At 46.2% G+C, this 8,208-nt stretch overlaps 1 long non-coding RNA gene across 1 annotated transcript; it reads right to left on the bottom strand.

Annotated features, from left to right (window-relative positions):
- Positions 1 to 6,013: 6,013 nt before the first annotated feature.
- LOC124659343 lies at positions 6,014 to 7,918 on the bottom strand. The gene is made up of 3 exons (XR_006989546.1): positions 7,625 to 7,918; positions 7,292 to 7,526; positions 6,014 to 6,063 (listed from the first exon to the last, which is right to left on the bottom strand). It is a non-coding gene; the product is annotated as an uncharacterized LOC124659343 (long non-coding RNA).
- Positions 7,919 to 8,208: the final 290 nt, after the last annotated feature.

Here is an 8,208-nt window from a genome sequence, read left to right as displayed (position 1 = left end):
TGAATGGTGCTCTGCATGAAGCTGGGCAAGCTCGAAGCGAGTGCACGGTGGCGAAGTCTTCAACGAGAATCGTAGTACATAGCGGCTTCGAGGCTTCATCGGAGCGGTATGGATGAAGAGGTTCATTGTAGAGCTCGGTGTGGTTCCTAGTGCATTGGACCCATTAATCATTTACTTGTGATAACATGGGTGCCATCGCCAATGCACAAGAGCCAAGGTCACACAAGAGGCTGAAGCATATCAAGGCTGTGTTACCACTCGATTCGCGAGTACATCGAAGATGGAGAAGTAAAGATTTGCAAAGTACATACCGATCCGAATGTAGCGGATCCGTTGACTAAAGCTCTCCCTAGGGCAAAGCATGACCAACACCGGAATGCCATGGGTGTTAGGTATATTACAATGTAATCTAGATTATTGACTCTAGTGCAAGTGGGAGACTCGAAGGAGATATGCCCTAGAGGCAATAATAAAGTGGTTATTATTTATATCTTTATGTTTATGATAAATGTTTATATATCATGCTAGAATTGTATTAACCGAAACATTAGTACATGTGTGATATGTAGACAAACAAGAAGTCCCTAGTATGCCTCTTAAACTAGCTTGTTGATTAATGGATGATTAGTTTCATAATCATGAACATTGGATGTTATTAATAACAAGGTTATATCATTATATGAATGATGTAATGGACACACCCAATTAAGCGTAGCATAAGATCTCGTCATTAAGTTATTTGCTATAAGCTTTCGATACATAGTTACCTAGTCCTTATGACCATGAGATCATGTAAATCACTTATACCGGAAAGGTACTTTGATTACACCAAACACCACTGCGTAAATGGGTGCCTATAAAGGTGGGATTAAGTATCCGGAAAGTATGAGTTGAGGCATATGGATCAACAGTGGGATTTGTCCATCCCGATGACGGATAGATATACTCTGGGCCCTCTCGGTGGAATGTCGTCTAATGTCATGCAAGCATAAGAATGAGTTCATAAGAGACCACATACCACGAGTACGAGTAAAGAGTACTTGTCGGGAGACGAGGTTGAACAAGGTATAGAGTGATACCGAAGATCAAACCTCGGACAAGTAAAATATCGCGAGACAAAGGGAATTGGTAATATATGTGAATGGTTCATTCGATCACTAAAGTCATCGTTGAATATGTGGGAGCCATTATGGATCTCCGGATCCCGCTATTGGTTATTGGTCGGAGTGAGTACTCAACCATGTCCGCATAGTTCACGAACCGTAGGGTGACACACTTAAAGTTGGATGTTGAAATGGTAGTTCTTGAATATGGAATGGAGTTGGAATATTTGTTCGAAGTCCCGGATGTGATCCCGGACATCACGAGGAGTTCGGAATGGTCCGGAGAATAAGATTCATATATAGGATGTCATTTTATGTGAATAAAATGTCGCGGAAGGTTCTATGGAAGGTTCTAGAAGGTTCTAGAAAAGTCCGGAAGAAACCACCAAGGAAGGTGGAGTCCACATGGGACTCCACCTCCATGGCCGGCCAACCCTAGTGGGGGAGGAGTCCCAAGTGGACTCCCCTTAGGGGGCCGGCCACCCCCACATGGGAGGTGGAACTCCCACCTTGGTGGGAGTCCTAGCTTGGCTAGGTTTCCCCCCTCCTATGGAAGGTTTTTGGTTCGGGTCTTATTCGAAGACTTGGACACCACCTCTTGGGGTTCCACCTATATAATGAGGGGACAAGGGGAGGGGGCCGGCCACCCAAGAACCACCAAGGTGGCCGCACCCCATAGTGGCCGGCGCCCCCCTCTCCCCAAACCCTAGCCGCCCCGCTCCTCCACTTCCCGCACGCTTAGCGAAGCTCCGCCGGACTTCTCCACCACCACCAACACCACGCCGTCGTGCTGTCGGATTCAAGAGGAGCTACTACTTCCGCTGCCCGCTGGAACGGGGAGGTGGACGTCGTCTTCATCAACAACCGAACGTGTGACCGAGTACGGAGGTGCTGCCCGTTCGTGGCGCCGGAACCGATCGTGATCAAGATCTTCTACGCGCTTTTCCAAGCGGCAAGTGAACGTCTACCGCAGCAACAAGAGCCTCATCTTGTAGGCTTTGGAATCTCTTCAAGGGTAAGACTCGATACCCCCTCGTTGCTACCGTCTTCTAGATTGCATCTTGGCTTGGATTGCGTGTTCGCGGTAGGAAAATTTTTGTTTTCTATGCTACGTTATCCTACAATAATTACTCCATGCGCAAGTTTTCTGAGCTCAACTTTGTGCACAGAACTAGTCACGCAATGGAAATCAAGAAGCAAATCCAAATCATACAAAACATATACCATGTATATACATACTTAAGTGGTCTTATTACAATACTCAGTGACGTTGTGAGTATGCAAACTCACTTATTGAAGTATATGTACAAATTTCTACAATATTACATACTATAATACACGTGGTACTTGTGTATTATAGTCTCGCCTCCCTTGGTGGTCTCTAGTCATGCTTCACTCCCGGTACATCCCAGGCTTCCATCCGGTCGAACGTGTCGTCTCGACGGAACCCGGAACATAAGGTCTCCCCGTCGGCTGGTAGTCAGAATCAGATGATGATCCTAGGGAGAAATCAGTGTTCACGAACTGGTCATTCAGTGCATCATAGTCCACTCATCGGGTGTACTCCCCTGTGGCTCCACCATAGGTATTTCCAACATTTGTACCCGACTCAACCTGTGTAGGATACCCTCCATCTTCTTTTCCATTCCACGGATAACTCTGGTGCTGGGTCGTGGCGTCCTCATTCATATCTCCGTCATAATACACTGAAGTACTATGAGTTCCCGTATCAGATCCCCAACGCCAACCCGTGGAGTTTTCTATAGGAGTCTCGGAACGCTGATTGTTTCCGGATTCCTCTCCACCCTCATATCCTCTATAGGAACTATTAAAATAGTTCCCGGGTGTAACAGTGTAGCTTCTCGATCGGGGTGGTCAATACTAATGTAGTCACCAGTGAGTAAGCTGGTGTGTGCACCACATTCTCCATAGGTTCTTTCCCCCTAGTCTCCTCCTTGGGTTCAGTAAACTCCTCTAGCATCGTATCAATTGCTCCCGTCAAATGATGGTTCAACTGAAAGAGAAATGATAGTAAGTTGTGGCTATTATCCATGTATTTTGCAGCTTCTACAGGTTTGCGTTTTGCATATTTGAAGTGGTTAAGCATGGGATCATCTTCCTCCTCCATATGAGGAATGTGGGTGAACCATAAGCTCTTTCGTCTTATGCTCCCGAATATCGGTTATGGCTCTCATAACGGCTATATGGTAGGCTGTGTTGATAGTTCTGGCTTCACCTGCTGGCATTACTACGCTCATTCCCAAAGATTCGGGAAGTCGCAGCCCTACCCTACACTTTGCCAATACGGTACCATCATAGTACATGTATTTCTTTACTTGGATACGGGGATCACACCCAAATTCAAGTAACATGGCACGTAAAATATCCGCAAGTCCTCCTTCATATTCACTCGGTGTTAAATCCATCACTTTCACGTTTCGTCCGGACGTGAACTTGCCATTGTTAGGTCTGTAGAAATAGAAAGAATATAAGATTAGTAATAATGCATCATAATAGTGATAATAAAGAATTATCGCACTAAAAGATATGATTGTTGTATTCTCAATTGAATATTCACCATATTTTTAGAGAATTCTTTACTAGTCCTATTTGACTCCTAACGTTCGGTCCCATTTACTAGGTTCCAACCTAAGGTCAAAGCTTTTGCTCTCGATACCAACTCGTGGTGACCCCGCATACCATCGCATGTTGTAGTATGCCAGTCGTTGACATAACATTCACGAAGTACCATTCGCAAATATTACATCCCTCGAGTAGTACAACGAACATAGCAGGTCCATAACTCATTCATTTAATATTACAAACATCATACACATATCGTCTCGGAGCTCCTCTTGAGTCCTAAGAGGAATACTCCTGGGTTCGAGGCGAACCCAACTTAGCTTACAATATAGAAGTCTCATTAAGTTGTACATTTATTCTCTCGAGCAGCTAGTATTAAGAGTTCGGGCTGCTCGACTTCTACTACTACTAGATGATTCTAGGCTTGTTCTCCTCCGGAAGCCTCCCCGGTTCCGTAGACTATGAGGTAGTCTACGCATTCAATACCTCCATAGAGGTCTGGTTCTTCGTAGCCGATGATCTCGGCTCCTTCAGGGTTGTCGTAGTTCTCCTCCAGACGATTCAGACAATCTAAGCAAGGGATTTAAGATTGGAATGAGTACGAGCGTACTCAACAAGTTCATTATAGAGAAGAGGTGTTTAATGCACTAGCTACGATATTAGACCAGAAAGTCTAATACCAATTGTGACACCCCGGAACCGGTATCCTGAGGATTCCAGCGATCCCGCCGAAATCCGCACGATATCGATTCAGAGACGCCCTCCGACACGAAGTGCGCGAAGAATCACACACGTGATGTCAGAGGAATTAACACGAGCGGTAACATTACAACAGGATTACAATAGAGCCCACAAGATACATATATTACAACAACGACTCCAACGAGTCAAGATACAAAATACAATACAAAGATCCGAATCATACAGAAGATCGAATGCGTCCGAGTACGGACAAGATACAAATTGGACTAAGAGTCCTGAAGATAAACGTTGGCGTCCATAACCCTGCCCAAGCCAAGCCGGAAGGGTAACCTTGCTAACGTCGACATCTCGTACCTGTCAAAGTCGGGCCATCGGTTGCCGACAAAAGGGGGAGGAGACAAAAAGAAAGGAAGGCGAGGGTAAGTACCATTGGCACGTACTTGCGAGACAAGACCGGCTATGCTCGCCGGTGGGCGGTATAAACTTCACCCGGCTATATGTGGAGTTTAGCGGCAGCAAAGCTACTATCCAATAGAGACACGCTACAACATCCGTCTACTCGGAGAAGATAAGAGAGCGCACAAGATAACGGTTCTATACTCGCAAACATAACACAGACCGATGCGATCCCCCTTCGCAAAGAGGTACTGGCAAAGGCACACACACTTTTTGAAAATTTTTTATTAGCAAATTATTAGCAACAGGAAATAAGGTGTAAGTTGTTCTATGATCAAGCTATACAATTCCAAGTCGTCCATAACCGCGGACACGGCTTATCGATAAGATGTACACCCTGCAGGGGTTGCCCAAATGTAACCATACGCATGCTCAACCCACTTACGACGGGTGGATGTCTCACAACAAGACCGTTCCCGAGTTCAACAAGAAAGTCTAGGGGGCCACCCGACTAAGCTACCCGTAACGAAGTCCGTACGTACTCGAAGCGGACTCGGGGTTTGCGACGGCGGCTAGGCGTGCGAACCACACGCTTCGCTAAACGTCCCGCGGGGTACGGTACTGAATATAAACACCGAAGGCAACGGAAGTAAACACCCGAAGGCAACGGTAAGTAAAGCATGGCATACATGGCATAGGCAAATAAAAGCAATGTTGTGGCCCCTTTTCAACCGACTTGAGAAAAGGTAATGGGTGAGGGGGTCCCAATAAACGTCCCCACGCATGGGTAGAGCGCTCAATCTCGGAACAGATAACAAGAACTCGGGTCCTAGGGGACATTAGCAAGTCAAAGTTCCGATGCTTTCGCAAAGGGGCTCACAGATGCCTCTGCTTACAATTTTAGTTGTTAACAATAAAGTAAAGCATGTGTATCTCCAACAAGTGATATAGCATGTGAAAATCTCCCAACAACCCAACATATCCCGATAACAGATCGAGATAACAACAGAGCCTAAACACGCCTACGACTCGCAAGGCTGGCAAACAACAAACAAAAGGTAGGGCGAGGAGGTGTATCTCGGACATATAGGTAACCGGTGGATAGGACACGTGACACAACAGAATCGCAACATAAGGATAGCAATAGATCAAAAGAGCATGTAAAAGTAAAATAGGTGAAGGGGTGGGCTCGCCTGTGAAAAGCTGCAGAAGAACTTGTCGGAGAACTCGTCGTATCTCACATCACCACTTCGTGATCCTATCCGGGAAGAAGCAAATGCTGGACAAACAACGGATGCAAATCTTACAACTACGAAGAAGAATCGGCATGCTCAAGATGATATGCATGGCATGGCAAATATGGTACAATGCAACTTATGCAATTTAAGCGGAATTGGAATCCCGACACACAATTATTAAGTTCAAGTTATTTTTCTAGCGCGCAATTTAAATATTGATTAGCATGGCAAGACATGGCATGATGAGCTAATTTAAATTTAATCGGAGCGGGGAATCCTATAGTCGGAATCCGAAATACTCCGGGTGTTCTTATTAGGTGATATGTACAAACTACGCGATACGATATGATGCGGGATGCAAACATGAATGTACATGTCATATTATTATTCCTCGCATTTTTATGATCAAATTTTATATAAAGTACTTTGCAAAAAGAGCTATTGTTTACAAATTATAAAATAAAATAGACTGCATTTGGGAATCAAGAAGACTGTAATAGACAGAGATGGATATGGCTGGATCTGACGAGTATCTGGAAACAAAAGGCTGACATTGGATTTGATCCTGGGATACTCTGTACAGATAAACGAGGAAGGGATCGAACATGGAACATGCCCCCGCTGCTGTTGATTAAATCTTCTCGCTGAATCATATTAAGCCAATCAGGGTCGCCACTGTTTTGAAGCAGAGCTGGAGAGCGTCTTGTTTACTGACGAAACTGACGACAGAAAACATGTGACATTGGCAACAGGACTGACTGGTTGCATCGCCTGGGAACAGAACAACAAGCTAAGACTAAGACTCAGCTGATGTACAAGGAGGAGGCGCAGGTTATTTTGAATGTCAAACACATGAATTCGCATCCGTGAAAGATAATTAAGAAGATGTGAGATTCGTTCAACCGGGATTAGAACATTGGCTAGCTGGGTAGTGCAGCAGGAAAAGAGCAAACTCGATTGACATCAGATCTCGTACAGAATTGGGACACGCATGATTTTAAAACAGTGAAAAGAAAGGTTGCAGGGATATAAGACCAACAAAAAGGATGGTAGTCATGTGGCGTTGGGGATTGATCTCCAGATAACACAACAGAGGAAACGGAAACAGGGACTGCTGTTCGGATATATAACTGAAAGTGTGTGCTGTTTTTCTGGACGAACTTCAGATCGGAGCGGCCAGGTGATTTGCGGACGGAGACGACAGGCGAACGACGGAGATCGGTACAGGAAACTGAATGACGGAGAGATGGAATTGGCCGGAGGGCTCACCAGGAGGTTGCTGTTGTAGACGTACAGGTCGGAGGAGACGGAGACGAGGACGTAGAGGAAGAAGACGCGTTGCAGTCTCGGGAGGAAGACAAGGTCGGCCTTGTCCTTCCAAGCTTCTCCGGCTCCAGGAAAATATCGAGGAGGAAGTGGGGATCACGGATGAGCCATCCCCACACGCGGCGCGGTGGACGACGACTTCTGGCGACGGCGAGCTCGAGGTTCTTCCGACGATTTTCTCTCAGACAGAAACGTCGACAGTTTCGTCAGATTTTGGCGAAGCCGAACAACGAACAAACAGAACAGAAAAGAGAGGGAAAAGGGGCGCCATCTCACCAGGAAGTTGATGAACACCTCATCTGGGGTGGAAGAGGTCGGAGGCGGTCGGAAATCTCGCCGGTGTGTGGTGGCCGGAGAGGAGAACGACGATATGGATGTCGATTTTCGTGGCCGATTGGATGCGCGCGTGTGTCGAGGAGCTTCAGCGTCTCACTGCAAAGCTGGAGGTGGTCTCGGATTGGCGGTGGTGGCCGGAGACGACAGCGCGACGGTGATGGGCGCCGGTGTTTTCTGAGCTTTTTGTACGAAGATATTTCCTTCCGCTTGTTGTCTTGCGTGGAGAGGAAGAAGGTGGGGAGAGGCGTGCTTAAGGGTGCTTGGTGGTTGGAATGGTCCAGGATGAGGATAAGGAGGCAGAAAGAAATGTGGTGGTGGCTGGCTTGGTCCATGGCGTGAGGACAACCAAGAAAAGGAAGCACGCTGCTGCGTGACTCGTCCAGATGGTGGACTTGCAGATTAAATGATCTAGCTGGGCTTCTTCTCCTCTTCATTTCTTCAAAGAAAACAAGAGAAGATGGAACACGTTTTGGGAGAGAAGGAGTTTTGAAAACATGTGGAGAATTTTTAGAAACCTTAGCAAG

The sequence above is a fragment of the Lolium rigidum genome, chromosome 6 (genome assembly GCF_022539505.1).
Source record: "Lolium rigidum isolate FL_2022 chromosome 6, APGP_CSIRO_Lrig_0.1, whole genome shotgun sequence".
In the NCBI taxonomy this organism is placed as follows: domain Eukaryota; kingdom Viridiplantae; phylum Streptophyta; class Magnoliopsida; order Poales; family Poaceae; genus Lolium; species Lolium rigidum.
This window is presented reverse-complemented; position numbering and strand designations above follow the sequence as displayed.